The 17,692-nt window shown below is 38.8% G+C and overlaps 1 long non-coding RNA gene across 1 annotated transcript; it reads right to left on the reverse strand.

Moving 5' to 3' along the window:
* Positions 1-1,230: 1,230 nt before the first annotated feature.
* LOC135981646 (uncharacterized) lies at positions 1,231-7,090 on the reverse strand. The gene is made up of 2 exons (XR_010598767.1): positions 5,695-7,090; positions 1,231-3,093 (listed from the first exon to the last, which is right to left on the reverse strand). It is a non-coding gene; the product is annotated as an uncharacterized LOC135981646 (long non-coding RNA).
* Positions 7,091-17,692: the final 10,602 nt, after the last annotated feature.

Genomic DNA, 17,692 nt, shown 5'->3' on the forward strand with positions numbered 1-17,692 from the left:
CTTGGACTTGGGGGATGTGAGTTCAATTCCTTGCTCTGTCTCAGACTTCCTCTATGACCTTCAGCAAGTCATTTAATTTTACTGTTCTTTAGTTCCCCATCTGTAAAATGGGGACAATGGCACTTCCCTTCCTCACAGGGCTGTTGTGAGGATAAGTAGGTTAAAGATTGTGAAATGCTCAGATATTAAGGTGATGGGGAATATATAAATATCTAAAATAGGTAGCTAGGTAGGTAGATTATAGTAACACCAAAAGGCTCCAAATGAGATCAGGCCGCACTCTGCTAGGCACTGTATACATGTTATAAGAGACAGTCCCTTTCCCAAATAGATAAGATCGACAAAGGGTGTGAGAAAGGGACTATTATTATCCTCACTTTACAGATAGGGAATGGAGGCACAGGGAGGTCTGTACCAGAGTCAAGAATTGAAGCCAGAGTTCTGTGGCTTACCCTTCCTTTCTGGAGTTCAGTAAATATTGTGCTCCTGAACCTTTTCAAAGTTGAGTCACCTGCAGTTTTGGAGGACACTATTCACTCTCCGACACCATAAAGTTATAGACTAGAACAGCAACAGTGTGCGTGCGTGTGTGTGTATGTCCAGCAGTCACCATTCACTGGTGGAGTATTTCACCAGTCACATTGTGTCTCCATAGGGACTGATTACTCAGTTTCTATGCAGCTGCAGTGGATTTCACCTGGAATGAATACCTAATCAAAAGGCATTTATCCTGCATGTCCTCACTTTAAAAAAAACACCAAAAAACTTAATGTAGATGCTAGGATGAAAGTCAGTGGCCAAATTCTGAGTTCAGGCACAGCTATATGACCTCCATGGCTGCACAGTTGTGGCTGAGGGTAAAATTATAACTGAACAGTACCAGATCTGGAGGGGGCTGTCTCTCACTATGTGTATATGCAGCCCCAAGCACAATAAGGCCCTGATCTATATTGGAGTGTCTAGGTGCTACTATAATGAAATTAAATAATACCATATTTGTCCTTGTTACATACATTGTTTTAAATACAATATGCTACTTCAAAAACACAGTGGACCAGAAACTAAAAAGAAATTCCATTTGCTCCCTCCTCTCCCTCCCCCCCCAATCCTTTCCTTCATTGATACTTTTTTGATTTGTGCCCTGGATTTTTTTTAAAGATAGATGTTTATTCTGCTGTAGTTTTCCATCACTTACCTGATTTTCTACATCCATAGTGAATGCACTCATGTGGAAAACGAAAGTCTTTTATTTAACATCTTTTATCCAAAAGAATGACAAGATTCCCAGGCAGTGCAAACCATCATACTTAATTGACATTGAGAGTGTTAAACTGATTTACACCATTTGAGAATCTGGTCTCTTTTGAATTGGTCTAAGCTCTCTTTCTATATTTAAAGTCTTCTACTTGTTCAAAGAGCTGGTTTGGTCACTCCATATCTGAGCCACACCTTGAAAACTGAAAGTCTTTACACACCTAATTTAGAATTTAGTCTAATATTAACACTTAACCTTTTATTTTGTTCTAACTTCCAAAGTATCCTTACACTTAGAGTGCCATTGTACTCCAGTTTTTGGTTTGTTTAGCAAATCAGTTTAATATAAAATGTAGTGAGTTAGAATCAGATTCCCTAAAAAAATAATTTTAGGGGCATGTTAGATAAGCAATTGGATAGGGCACAAAATGGAAGCAACAATCATAAATATGTAGCGGGCTCATTTTCTTCCATCAATAGTCATTGTAAAAAAAGAAAAAAAAAATATGTCTCTTGAAAAGTGCGTGTAGTGCAGTGAACAGAGTCAGACTGATAGTACTGTAACCTAAAGTCCTCCATTTATCCATAGAACAGAGACAACTCAGACAGCAGCAAATCAAGCTTCCTCACATTATCTTGCCAATGTCCTTCAACCCTTGACCTAGTGAGTGTAGTATAGCCTTTATGTCCATGGTGTCCTTCACTCCTCTGCTGAGATTTTTAGCAGTGGTTACAGTTAGAGCTATTTGCTTTGGTGTTTTTTTTTTTTTATGTGGACACTTGTTAAATGGACTGATCCCACCAACTGATTTCACCTAAGAAATGGCAAAGATTTGAAAAACAATCTCTTATTGATTTCTGTCCTTTTAGAGCTTGATGACGATCTAGCCTAAAATATCCACAGCCTTCTGAGCAGCAGAATCCCTGGAAGGCTGGGGAACCTGATTCCATGACAGGCTGACCTTTTCTGAGGAAAGGTCAGCCTGCCACACACAGACCAGCCAAATCTATTGCTTTTCACAGTAGACTAATGCTTTTGGTCCCTTTCTACAGGTCTGTTATGAAGCTTGACCAGCCTACCTCTTTTTGTGATTTTGGGCACACTGGGAGTGGGAGGGGGATTTTGTATTAAATCAGAGTGATTTGTGTGTGTGCTGGAAATAGACTTGGGAATAAAAATGTTAAAAAGTCATCTTCTGACTTCCTGAATTATCTTCTAATATAGATTTTATTATTCCAGACTCTCTAACAAAACAAAATTCTAACAAAATATTTTTTTCTCTCTCATTTTCATGTCCACACTTCTTATTTCATCCCATTAAAGTTTGAAATGTATGTGTTCTTCTGGGAGTTACCTTGCAATTGTTCAAATTATTCTAGGGTCCGAAGGTAAACTCTCTGGCAAAGGAGAAAATGGGAAGGTGAGGTTTCTACTTTTATTTTATGGGTCCTTGACTTTCCAGTTTAAATCTCAACACATCATTGCCAGTTCTCCTGCGTACATCAGTACAAATGAATCACAATTGACCTTTTTTGGCATCAGTTGATGAATAGATCAAGTGATAGTACTAAAGGCACATGTTCTCCTCATCTTCCACCTTTTCTTGGAACTTGTCTCGGTGAGGAAGATAAAAGGAATAATACTGGAAATATAGCAGAAGCTGAATAACAACATGATCTTGTTGTTCTAAGCCTTTTCCTTTCTCACCACATCCTCCCTACTGCTCTTTATCCCCACTCACTGTGTTGTGTCTAATATTAAATTGTAATCTCTTCAGCACACGGAACCATATCTTCATAAGTTGATCTTATGTAAGATGCCTAGGATGCCTTTGGGCACTGTAAAGTTAAAAAATAGAGAAATATCTTAGACGTATATTGATTTTATTTTATATTTATATTAAGAACCTATCGTAATTACTGTGGGCCTGATTCTCCCTTGAAAGTCACCATAGCTGCATTGAAGTCTTACATCAGTTAAGATCTGGTCCTGTGTGCCCCATAATGCGTGTAATTATCTTCCTTTGGGGTTTTGTTAGAATGTAACTTCAAAATAGGAAGGTGCATACTTCTGGTAGTTCGTACCTAAATTTATGTGAATTTATATGCAAGTTTGCAAACTATTGCTTTTTTGTTATAGGATGTTGTCAGGTCTTCATGGAAGCCCCAAAATAGAAATAATAACAGTAATTTTAAAAAGTAGCTCTCTGGCTGCAGATTGTGAAGCCACCCAGATAGTCAGGTCAGATAACATCTACTGTGTTTCACAATGCTTGTTTAGGGGTCCTCTAACCTTCCCTTCCCAGCTGTAAATCAAGCCATAGTCACTCCATAACTCTCCTGTGTCAACAAATAAGGCAGACAGGTTCAGTTGTCAGAGGCTGGGAGTGAAGGGTTCCTTCTGGCTGCCCTTTTAATTTTTCCCCCCTAAAACTTTAATAGCCTAATAGTTCAGCATTTCTTTTTTTTCCTCTTCTGTTCTTCCCCAATCACCTTTTAAAAAACAAAGACATTAAATTTAAAAGAAAATTAATGTGATTTTAAGTTTGAAAAACCAGTCAACAGTTAGAAAATTCCTTAAATTAAGGTTGCTCTTATAATGTTAACTGAGCAATATTGCACATTTCTAGTATTTGACATTCCTGTTTTCTTCATTAACTATGATTCTTAAAGTATTTGTCTTTTCACAAAGACTGGCTATGAATAGCAGTATGGAGGCAGTTGTTTGGAATATGTCCATCCCACATTCAAACCTTTATACCAGACTATGACATCATGTATTTAGTCTCTCATTCTCCCCCTTCAATATACGGTCCCCATAACAAATTATGGGTTGAGGAGATTGCATTTGGCTCTAATTTAGATCTCCAGGTTCAAGGCCAAATCAGGATTAAGGTTTGTGATCGGATTAGATGATATCAAAATGCCACAAGCTGTTCTCACGAAGTTTTGGTCCAAAAGGTTGAAATGAAGACAAATCAGCTATTCTCATGATGTTCCAACCACATCCAAAGGGAGACTAGAAAACAGACACATTCCTACTTTTGGATTTAACACAGATTATCATATAATATCAATAGAAGCTTGGCAGAGATCCAAAGAGACTCAGAAAATTGTGGTGCTGGATAGTTTAGGGATGAAGAGTTAGGAGTCTATGTTCATGGGTCAACATGCAAAAAATAGAGAACAATGGGGAGAAACTCAGTGAAGGAAAGAGAGAGGGAGACACATAAACTTCTGGTTTTCTGGTAAATCTACAGGAAGTAGAAAGAAATTGCACCAAAATCTTTGCAATCTGGTGCAAGGAACTGTTCTATGCCAACCAGCTTAATAAAAAAGCATAACAGGCAACTAAAACAAGTTGTTGCACATCATAACTTAAAGGGAAGACTGACATTGTCAGATTACATTATACACTGATTCAGAAAATTCTCAGTTAGATCAGCCAGGTCCCTCTGAATTAGGAGCTGTAACAAAAAGCTCAGTTTGTGAATGTGTTAGCAAGTTGCCCAAGATTGTATTTGTTACAAAGAGGCTCAAGCTTCTTACTATCAAAAAAAGATCAAAGAAGTCCTGCCTTTGAATGAGTGCTCGTCAGGGAGCGGCAGTTTTTCCCCCCCTTGTTTACTAGTTTGGGTGAACTGGGAAGTTGGAAATAAGAATGTTGGACTTGAAAGTAGGTGCTCTCAGACTGTGGTATTGATGGGTGTCTCATGTGAAGCATCACTGATATGTGTATTGGACATCAGCATTTTGAAAAAAGATGTCACTTTATTAATTTCATTGACCATTTGGTAAGCCTCAATCCAGATGTTTACTAGTGGAACAGAAGGGGAAAAAATCAAGTTCCTGAAATTTGTAATGGCACCTTGGCTATCAAGAACAGTCCATTTTCAAATCATAGGAAATCAAAGGTAAATTAGATGGTAGTTATTTGCAGATTGTCCTGCTTGTAGTAAAGTTCCCGCTCAATTCCAGCAGTCAGAAATACATACTGGATCAGCAGGACTTTAAAGAGCACTATTACTTCTCAGTCACTTAGCAAGGATATAACTAGGTCAGTTTTGCAAAATGCATAAGTAATTTAGGGTATTTCTGCACTATGGAGCCTATATTGGCATAGCTATGCCGGCATAGCCCCCTAGTGTGGATGGAGCTTACACTGACAGAGTTTTTCTGTCAGTGTCGGAACACCGCCTTCCCGAACAACATTAGCTATGTGGACAGAAGCCCTCTTCCATTGACATAGCTACATCTATATTGGGGATTATGTTGGCACAGCTATGTTGATCGGGGTGATTTTTTCGCACCTCTGACTGACGTAGCTACACCAACATAACTTTTAAGTGTAGACCAAGCTTTAGTGTATATCTATACTACAAGTGTTACAGCGGCACAGCTGCACCTATCCTCCTGTAGCACTGGAGTAGAGACACTTACTTCAGCGGTGAAAGGGGTTTTTCCATCACTGCAGTAAATCCACCCCCTCAAGAGACAGTAGTTAGGTCAATGGAAGAATTCTTCTGTTGGAGTTTCACCAGGCAAGTAGGTGTTGGAACAGAGCAATAATTCTGAAGGTCCTGTGGTTACTGATTCTCCTGTACAACCGCAAAAAGACAAGAAGAAAGTAATAAAGACCAGCTGTAGGATTCTAATGGACTCTACTCATGTTTCCATTAGGGAATCCACCTGAATATCAGTTGGATTTTGTTACTTTATTTTCATTGTCACTGCCACTGAGTGCAGAGAACAAGAAATTCAAGACCACTTTAAAATTAGTATTTGGCATTTTTAATTCCTGTCAGGATTATATATTATCACTGATTACTGGAAAGAGCCTCATTGTTAAAGACCACAAATCAAAGCACATTTTGCCAATGTTTCACCTTCTTTGATTAACTGAGTACACACTTTATTGCCCAAAATGTATAGAAAGAGCTGTCTGAGAAGAAGTAATTCTTCCCTATTCTGGCCTGTTCTTTGGCAAAATATTAATTGCCGCATGTGACACTTGAAGGGGTGCTAAGTAGACCACATTCTCATGTATGTATGATTTGTTTAGCGTTTCTCATCCAGTGGTTTGTGACCTCCAGAGGGGTTTCTCATCCAGTGGTTTGTGACCTCCAGAGGGGTCAGAAGAGGCAATCAGTGGGAGGAGGTGTTTGCAAGATGTTGAAAATGTTATTACAGTTTAAAGCAAAGAAAATCTCACTCCCCCACTCCCTGCACATCCTTACTCTTCAAGGTCAAGTATTCTCTCTCAACTTCTCAAAACATACACAAATAAATTATATAGGCTTATCATTATTATCATTGATACAATTTTTACACTGGCTTTTATAGTAAATCTAACAGGGCACTTGGAAGAAGGGGTCATGAGCCTGAGAAGGTTGAGAAACACTGATTTATAGCATAGTTCCTGATGTGTCTAAATAGCTTCTTCTCTAGTGATTTCATAGGTTCTCTTGGGTTATTTGTGTTCTATGGCATTAGACCCAGCCAGAATTGTTTTGCAGTTTAAAAAAACAAATGTTATAAAGGCACAAAACAAGCAGGTAGTGTTTGGGTGCAGATTGTAAATTCTTCGTAGGGAGGTCAGTCTGTCTCTTGTGTATTTACAGAGAAGTTATTTGTATTAAATATGTCTTATACAAATGTAGAATTATTTTCTCCCTTCCAGTTTATCATGTTTGGGAGATGGACAACAGTCCAGCTGCAACATGATATCCATAACAAACTGGTGATTCACCATATTTAGGCATTAGGAGATGCTGCTAATAAGAGAAATGAGCACATCGCAAATCTACTGCATGCGCTGCATTTTACAGTGTCACTGATTTGGCAGTTTCCAAGTAAAAAATAAATAAACAAATGAGACTCCATCACATCCAGTGTTATTTCCCCCCCGCCCCCCAAATTGCTAGTTATTTTGGATCCATGTGTCAACGACACCAAATGCAAGGGGCTTCATAGTACACAGTTGGGATTAAAAGATCAGACATTGAACTTTGTGCTGGACTTTATAGGAATAACGCTGCATTATCTTTGTATTTGAGAGTCTGAGGGATATCTGTTATTAAGGATGCAGGACTCTTCTGGTTGCAGTATAACTCAGTTTAGCATAAATGTGTTCACATTTATGTATTTCCCAAGGTATGTAACAAGTTCCATCCGATCAAGACTGCATCCTGGTTATATATTTTTGATGGTTAAAGATGCAAACAGATAATTTGTTTCAGGGTCCGTGGGAGAAGGCAAGGGAGTACATTTAAATCTGATCTTCTGGTGGTTGATATATGATAGTAATTGCATTTTCTTTTAAGTTCTGTCTGTTTCAGAAGGGTGACAGACCTGAGTTTGTGGGTGTCCTGTCCTTTGGAAGGCCTAGAAGGAAGCCAGTTATTAGATGGACAGAGAGGTATATTTGAGTCTGGCAGTGGTAGCAGTTATTTGGGCAAGTGTCAGAAGGGATGAACTGTGATTAGCAGATACTCACATTGTGTGTGTTTAGTAGCAAACATTTGGTTGTCTCCATGGGTTGTATCCATAGACAGGATATCTTTGGTGAGTCAAGAGTCCAAAAAATGTGAGGTATTAATGGCAGAAATGCATAACACAGTGTTCAAATGTGTATTATTGCTGTGTTGCAATAATTGAAGGTATGTTAGCTTTTCCATTCTGATCCCCTAATTTTAGGGATTTGAAAGTCTGATGTAAAGATTCACCAAAAAGTGAAACTTCCTAGCAATTTTCAGATCACATGTGAATGTATTGTACAACTTTTAATATAGCCCCTCTCCCTCCAAATATTACTAGTTTCCAATTATCTTATTAAACAATTACTCCATAACATGGGCCAATCCCATGCATTAATTTTTATAACAAAATTAACCTTTGAATCAGTACTTCTTTCCAGATTACCGGTCCTACTAGTGCTTTAGGGGATTTTAGAAGTAGTGCGTGCCTCTCCCTTCAAATGGTGGACATGGCATAATTAATCTTGAAAACCAGTGTCTTTATTTTCCTAATAATTACTTTTCAGAGAACATTCACAGTAGAAAATTATGGGACAAAATCATTGGGATTACACCAGGGTGAAACCTGGTTTATTGATTCCACAGTTATACCATAGCTAATAAACCCCAAAAAAACATATTAATCGTATTTCTTAAAACACTACAGAGTTTACAGTCTGTGCCCGGATTAGAAATTTGTAAAGATCTGAACCATGAGGCACCTAAAATATTTGGAAACCATACATGGTCGTCCTAGGCTATTTGCCACTTCATGATACTCCATTCTGTATGAATTATCTGGTGATCCCATCTCCCACATTTCACAAATTCTTTCTTAATCCACAGGTGCATGCACACACATAACTACACCTAATAATAAGTGAGTGCTCAAACTGATATTGTAGTGTGTACCATGTACAACATGGGATTTACTGATGCAGAGAGGATTTAAAAATAATTATATATTATGCATATAACCAAAAATTTTATCTCAAGCTCACAATTTTGTGAAAATTAACAGAAAATAATCCCGTGTGGAAAAGACATATGTGTATTATACACATAATGGATTACATATTACATATGTGTGTAAGCTTTTATATTAGTTCCTATCTGAGACCAAACTAGGAATATATTTAATATATAAATATGTAAAACAATGCACTATTTATATTGTATTTGCATATTACCTTCATATTTTTTCCATGTGGGAGAAATTATATCTATCTATCTATAAAAATGGGATATTTGTTTGTGTCTTTGAGATAACATTGCAAATGATCATTTGTATAAGACAGTGGCTCTCAACCTTTCAAGATTATTCTACCCCTTTCAAGAGTCTGATTTGTCTTGCACACCCCAAGTTTTACCTCACTTAAAAAGTACTTGCGTACAAAATCAGATATAAAAATACAAAAGGGTCACAGCACACTATTACTGAAAAATTGCTGACTTTCTCATTTTTACCATACAATTATAAAATAAATCAATTGGAATATAAATAGTGTACTTTCATTTCAGTGTATAGTATATAGAGCAGTATAAACAAGTCATTGTCTGTATGAAATTTTAGTTTGTACTGACTTCACTAGTGCTTTTTATGTAGCCTGTTGTAAAAATAGGTAAATATCTAGATGAGTTGATGTTCCCCCGGAAGACCTCTGCGTACCCCCAGGGGTACGTGTACCTCTGGTTGAGAACCACTGGTATAAGCTAAATAAAAATATGGTGTTTTTTTAATCTTTCTCTGCATAAGTACTGTAGAGTGTGCATGCAACAATATCAGTTTGATTATTCACTAAATACTAAATTTGTTGAAAGAGCACACTGTAAAAGAGTCAAAACAAAATATTTATATCTTTCCTCTACAAGTACTTACAGATAATCCTTTTCCCTCCCATTCATAAACGTATGTAATTAATAGTAAAGCTAGTTGAAATTTTTTTAACATAAAGGTATTTTCATTTAAAAATTACCTTTTTCCATTTTTTTGTGATAGTTATCAACATTTTTCATTTACCAAAAAATGTTTTTTGGGTGTTTTGGGTTTTTTTTCCCTGTAAATTTTTTATTTAAAGCTCCAGTTTTCAGTAAATAAAAATGTTGATAATGGTTTCAATAAAGAAAAAAAAAACAGAATAGGAATTCAGTAAATGAAAAATCAGTCCATTATGATCCCTGTGAAACAGAAACAGCTTTGAAATATCTCATGGAAATTTTTAATTATTTTGACTCACTGTACTTAATAGTTAGCATGTCTTGTACGTATCTCTTATTATTAATCTTCTTCATTATCACTTAATGTTGTGTCTTTCACACTGATAATATGATTGTTCTAAAAGCTAGCAACAAAATAATAATGCTGGTAATAACAATAGATTCCCAAACTATAGCTTGGCTGCATTGTTTTTATGATGGTCTATACAATCTATCTTTAGTTGATTGTCTAACAGTTCAGTCTTAAGTTAGAGACTCAAGCTAAGGCACTGGTTGTATTAAATATTTAGTTTGAAAAAAGTAAAGGAGAGCTCCATAAAGGCAATCCAACTTTTAATAAAATAAATGGGAATTCATCTGAGATTCTCTTAATTAGCTACAAGTACAGTTTTGGATTAAGAATTTCTTTTAAAACTAAATGTATATCCAACAGAGTGCAATACTGTGGACTGGTAAAATGCAATATACAGTGAATTAAACAGTGTTTCTGTCTAATTCACTTTAATGGGGGGGGGACATAAATATCTTCTAATCTCAAATATATGTTTTATCCCATTCCTGTTACCAAATTTGATATATCCCTTGATCATCCAAAAGGGTGGAGCTGTGTGGGTATGCTGAACACAGAGACATACCCGGTACTCTACTTTCTCACCTGTCAAAGATATCTGGTGATCTAATATGGGAAGTTCACAGTCCGGTATTACAGTGAGCATATTTGGTTTCTTTGAAACTAGGGCATCATTGGCTTAGTCTTTTCCAAATAACAGCATTTCTTATTAATAGAGTTCTTCACATGGCCATGGATTATTGATAGTGCTTGATCGTTATGTAGACCTGCTTGCTATCCTAGACCTACGTGGCCGATGAACTATTTAGTTGTAGAGTTTACCTCTGCTGCAGCTCTTGAGCTAACACACAAAACCAAGTTTTCTCAGACTGTTGTCAGAGATTCTTTTGGGGGCAGTAAAATCTGAGTAGGGGAACAATATTGGGATTCTTGTTCTCTGGCCTGGTGATGATCAGGTACCTTACCAAGACCCTAGGGTTGACATAACAACATTACACATTATTAAATACCACTGCCTTTGTCTGCACTAAGTTTGAAAATATGTTGATTAACCCGTTAGCTAACATTTGTTAAAAACACCTAATTTCCTAGTCTAAACAGGGCCTCATGCTTGATCCGAAGCTCATTGAAGTCAATGGACATTTTCCTACTGATTTCACTAGGCTTTGGATCAGGCCATTAGACTCTGAGGAAGGGCAATGGATGTATTCTCAAAACACATGCCCTACTGGCTAATACATGGAGCACCACCTGCTTTGATCTTGGAGGATGTCACTCAACCAGCCCATTAAGGTGGGGGAGGTAGAGTGGTCCAAGATTATACCAGGATAAATAGTTGCGTTACAGTGAAACTATGCAGCTACTGTGATTCAGATAGGAAGTAAAGCTATGCAATGATAAGACCTTTATGTTCTGTCTTTTGTATTACTTTATGATCCTTCAAGGATGTTTTGTTCAGATGGCATTTTCCTATGGGGCTTTTATAGAGTCCTAGCCAGGTTTTACATAATATCTCCTATGTACCTTCAAGTTTGTAAGCACTTTCAAAAGTCTTTCTTGACTTCAGCCAAAATAGTGGAAGACACTAAAGGCTTAATAGTAATGTTTGTCGAGGTTAATTTAGAAATTAACTTCTGCAGCGAATGTGAAAATTCATCACAGTAGCAGAACTAGCCAATGATCACAAGGTACTTAGGCTACCCCAGATTCGGGTTTAGGTGCCTAATCCCAGTTTTAGGCTCCACTGTTATCCACAAAACTCCCACTGAACCCTGTAGGGATCTAAACTTATTTGGCACCTGACTTTTCAGGATAATAGTTCCCTCAGCACCTTGTTTATGCCTCTGGGCATATCCACTGTTGCCTCACTCTAGGCATCTGGAGGCCTATTTTCTGCCTAAGCCCCACAGCAATACATGAGCCATGGGGAGCTAGGCATTCATCCACCTATCTTGCATGCAGGGCTCGATCTGGTAGAAGTGCTCAGAGGCCACCTACCGGATTGGGTCTTATTCAAAATCTGGCTGCTGGAGGAGGAGGTGCCACCCACCTTATAACTTTTAGTTCAATGGTTACAGCACTCCTCTGGGATGTGGGAGACACAGGTTCAATTCTCACCTCTGCCTGAATTTGAATAGTGGTCTCCCACCTCTTAGGAGCATGCTCTAGCCTCTGGGCAATGGGATAGTCTGATGTGGGGCTCCCTCAGTCTCTCCTGTTGAAGCTGTTCCACTTTGTATAAATACTTAGGGTTTATCACAGAGCAAGAGTGATAATGACTCTGTAGCCTGGTGCTTAAGGCAGCCACATGAGAGACCCGTGGTCCAGTCCCCCTGCTCCAATCACTCTTTTGTTAGTTATACACAGTGGAACAGCTTCAACAGGAGAGACTGTGGGAGCCCAACATCAGAATAGCCCACAGCTCAGTGTTTAAAGCACGTGCCTGTGTGTAAAAGGCTGCTGTTCAAATCCTTTCTCCCCCTTAGGCAGAGTGGGGCATTGAACCTAGCACTCCCACATCCCACGAGAGTGTGCCAACCACTGGACTAAAAAGTTATAAGGTGGCTGTTACCACTGCCCCTGCAATCCAAAACAATAGTTTAAGAATTAGGTTTTTGGTGTATTGATGACATTAATTGCATGCTGCAGGAGTAAGGAAAGAATCAGGAAATTGGTTTACCTAATCATTCTGAGTTGTTGTTTGAAATTTTTCTATATTTCAGTATTTACATTTTGAATGTAATGAGGGATGCTGAGTAGATTTCCTTAAACAGAGGGTGTTACAAACTCCATGAAATGATCATAACTGAGCTTTAGTCATACTAAGGCAAAGAGAAATCTTGTACAATCATGTCTTTGATAATTTAGCACCATGTGTCTTTCTGTCAGCTTCCCAGCTTTGTCCTTAGCCATAAGGAACTCACAGTTGGATTCATGACAACTGTGAAAAGCTTAGATGAGATTCTCTTTAATAGATTTCTATATGGTAAGAAAAAATTCCGATTTTGGAAGACAATCATCCTTGTAAAATTAATCCACGATAACATGCTAAAAAAACATATTCTGGGGAAGAGGGGGGAAAGGGGGAATGAAAGATGTCTGGAGAGCCAAATGTGGCAGCTGGAGGAGAGAAAAAATAGACAGATGGAGTAGGCAAGAAATGCTACAAGGGGTAAGAGAGGCAGCTGGGAGATTTAAAAGAGATGGCCTGAGAGATGCCAGGAGTCTGTCGGAGAGAGAGACTGGGAGCTACGTGGCTCTGGCTGTAACAAGAAATGTGCCAAAAATGAGAAGAAAAACAGCTGTAGGAAACAGAACTTCAAATGTTTTAAAAAACATTGGTGGATGTGCAAATTTTATAACTACTAAATGAGTACATGGATTAACCGCTCCTTTTCTTCCGGGGTACCTGCTCTTTCGTGGCTCTGAAACCGCGCTACCCTCCCAGCTCGGCTTTCACCCGGGACCTCTTCTTCCTCCAGGCCCTTTAAGATTCTTCTCCTGCTCCCATGTCGTACACCCTGGTTTCCTGATGCTCCAGTGACCCCCTCTACTGCTGTTCCTGGATGCCTTCTCCTCTGCGCTCTTGGAGTCTGATCCAAAGCCTGCTGAAGGCAAGGGACACTACCATTCACTTCAATTGACTTTGTGCCAGGCCCCCTGTACTGCCTCTTTTGCAGTTCATCTTTCATTTCCTGGCCAGCTCCTGTCCATTATTCAGAGAATGTCAGTTTTAATAGTGGGACATCTGTCTCTCTAAAGAGGATGTGCTGGCAGCAGACAGTTTTAATAGCTCCTACCCATAAGGAGTTTTTACTATAAGTTTCAAAGGCTTATACTCTAAAGCGCTAATTGGAAGAGGAGCAGGAATTGGCAGAATTGAAGTGTCTGACTGAACAGTTCCTAGAACTGGCAGGTTCTTTCACAAGCTTGTAATGAGCACACACTGTCTTTGATGAAAAGGAAACAGAAAAAACATGGATGGTTAGGCACTTAACAGGCCATGTGCATGTACAAATGTACAAGCTGTGCACACACATATAAGCTAGGCAGATGCCAATGTCTGTAAAGTATATACTTGTATGCTCCTAACTTCGAAAACCTGGCCCTGTTGTTGTTAATCAGCAGTAATGACAAAGGGAAAGAATGATCAGAAGGAATTAAGGTTGTGGAATGAAGGGCCTGGAGCAGGACTGGAGGAGATCATGGTGAACCCCCTCCCATTGTTAGTTGCCTCTCTCCCCCCATTCATTCTATAGGGAGCGTAGGCACCTAACTCACGCTTTGTGGATCCCAATGTTGATCCAGTGATTTCTTAGGCACCTAAAGGTTAGGTGTTGCAACCCCTAAGTCCCTTTGTGGATCCAGGCCTTACTGCCTCAATCAGATAGTGTGATATCTATCTATGGAAGGACAGAACCCAGCAAAAATGGAGATGAGCCTCTTTAGATCATGAATAGGGCAGGAGGTGCCTGATGCTTTTGGAGTACATTCTTGGGCCTACCTCAGATGTCAAGATTTGCTCTGTAGCTCCATTCTGTAACAGATGATCTGGAGTAAATCTGGCAGTCCTCCGTTCAGTTGGATCTTCCAAGGAAAAGTGGGAGGAATTGAATCTCTCAAAGTCATTAGAGAATCCACGAGCTCTGTCCCTTCCCAGGACAGGATTGTTGTACAGTATTTTCTCTAATGTTTTGCCCAGTTTGTTTATAAAAATTCTACCCACTTCCCATGAGACACTATCCTCTAAACTGATAGATATCACGCCACCAGTCATCAGCAGTAATAGAACCTGAGGCCTTCAGCACCTAAAATACAATATTCTACCCTCTTCCTCCTTGTTTCACATTACAATAAAGAGAATAGGAAAACAAAAACAAAACCAACAAACCCTCCCTCCCCCATATTCATAATTAAAAAAAAAATCATGACAGCAATCACAGCCGGTCAGAGCCTGTTTATGTACACTGGAACAGCCAGAAGCTATGGCAACTCTTTTCTGAAGAGAGGTCATTGAATTATGGGATTGGTGAGCCAAGCTGTGAAGTTGTTTTGGTTTGGTTTTTTCTTGAGATGATTTCTGTTTTATGAAGGCCACAATACTTTTGTTGTTCTAAATTTCTCACCTATCTTTATGACAAAGAGCTCAGACTATGTAATAACCTGGGCTAGATTTAACCTAGTAAAGGGTCCACAGTCTCATTACCAAACTCCTGCATTCCCCTTGCTCTAACGTTGTAAGATTCTATTGGTTTTGTCTTTGAGAATCATGAAAACTGGAATAATTTCACTAATTTTTTACCAATAATGATCTGGAAGTTCTGGTTTTACATTTTCCTTCCCAGTATTATTACTTGAGACTATTCTATCGTAAGAAATAACACCACAGCGAATGGGAGGAATCTGGAGTCATTGGAAGTCTCTAGATGAGTTCATGTGATAGCAGTGTCAGTTACCGGGGGTACTGAGCTTTCTGACCCTTTTTGGTCTCTTCGAGTGCACCTTTTTTAGGTCTCCGGCATTGAGCCATCACGTCTCTTTCAAGGTGGAATCAGGCGATTTTCCCACTCAGACTGGGCACTGAATTGCAGGTTCTCGTGTATCAACTGTGTTTACCTCAGCAGATCTGGCTTATGCCTAGATGCTGCAGTTCTGTTCCCTCTGGAGCAATGAGAGTGGTAATTAGAGCTCAAATAGCTTCTTTACAGCAAATACCATTTATTTAGAACAGAAATGTTTCAGAGAAGACAAACTAAATGCAATGCCTGCTTTTCCCTAAGGCTCACCATACCCAGCTCCTTCAGTGTCTTTCTCTCTCTCTGTCAGCCTGTCCCCTTGACAGCTGCTCAGACGTGCCCATCTTCACAAGAATCAAAATACTTTATTCATAGCCTTTTGATCTGGTAGGACCCAGCATTGCAAAACAATGTTTACAGCATGTTAGAGACAAGATACAGGATCTCTGAAGCTGACAGCTTGGTCCATTGCCTTTCTAGGATGTACTCAAGTGTTCTTATTTTATCTTAAACCAGTGTGTTACTTCCCTGGTTGCTCTTAACTTTATTAAATTAGATCAGTACATTCACACCACAAAGTCTTATAACCCCAATATAATCTATACAGTGATAACTAGGTTACAGATCCGTATCCTTAGGTACTTACATCACAGCTCCTACAGTATTTATGACATAACTACATATCGCCTGCACTTCTGTCATGAGCACTTTGAAGTTTGAACAGCACACTTCTGTTTTCACAATCCACAACTACTCTCTGGGTTTCAATCTAAATTTTGATTTCTTTTGGCAGGTTCTCAGGTGTTGTTATACAAGACGGGAAAATTGCTGTTCTTGATAAGGTCACAGGAGAGCCAGGGCTAAGATACAGTAGTGTAAGTGGAACTGGTGACATTTTAAAAAGATCAAAGCTTAGAGATTCTTGAAAATTACCTTATGCTTTTGCAGTTGAACTCTGTCTTGTATGAATGACAATTTATAGCATTATTACGTTCAGATGTTACTCAAAGAATGCATTTCATAAAATAAATGTATCCTTTTTCATTTATTCTTAATAGTTCACCGAAGGAAAAAACCACTACATATGAAAAATAAACAAAATATGCTTAGACTTGCAAACTACAGTATAATAATATTGGATTTTAAAAAGACTATATTTTCCTTAAATAGTGGTTCTGATAACATCTACTCCTATGAAGGGAAACTGCATTGCAGTTTGTTTTATGATAAAATAGGATTTGTATGCATCACCTATGACTAGCAAATTAAATATAATATGAATATTCTAAGGTTAGTGATAGCACATTGGACTAGGAGAGCAGCATACTCAGTGTGCTACATAACTAATGTGATGAACAAATGCACTGGATTTTGTTTAGTGCAATAGTCAAAAGAATGACTAAAATGGTCTTTGAAATATCATAGGGATGGGCAACTTTTGAAATATCCAGAGTTTTAATTCAGTTAATCCTGCCCTGCCCCCCAGATTTTCATACCTTAACCAGAACTTATCCAAATTATTTAAACATCCTGAGTCTTCATAATCCAGTTGGAAATCTTGTGAGAACAAGATTTGTCTCCAGCTTTCAGTATTTCATAAATATTACACTAACAACCGGGAGATGCATATTCTGGTAGTCTGTGCAAATGACAAGGAACCAGGGAGTCCTGGATTCTAACTGTGGCTTTGGCACTACCTCTGTGGCCTTGGGGTGAGTCTCCCTATCAGCTTCCCTCTCCGTAAGACGGATAACTGCCTGTTTCACAGGGGCGTTGTGAAGACTATGTAATGCACTTAGATACTGCGGTGAAGGGCACTATTAAGAAGCCTACGATAGATCAGAAGTTCCCAAATATTTTTTCTGTGCCCCCTCCCCCACCACTTTACAGATTCATCTCTCGTGTGCCCTGCCCACCCTAGAAGAAACAGTATTTCAGTATTTCTGAAAATGATAAGGGACTGGGAGCCCATCTTGGCCACTCTGCCCCACTGCTCCCTGGCCTGCAAATGTCCCTTCCTGGGACATACTCCGAGTGGACGGTTCTAGCAGGACACAGCCAGCCAGGTTGTACCCCTATCCTCATGCTCCTGGCCCTGGGAACAACCCAGAATCACTCAC

This window comes from Chrysemys picta, chromosome 2, assembly GCF_011386835.1.
Source record: "Chrysemys picta bellii isolate R12L10 chromosome 2, ASM1138683v2, whole genome shotgun sequence".
NCBI lineage: Eukaryota > Metazoa > Chordata > Testudines > Emydidae > Chrysemys > Chrysemys picta.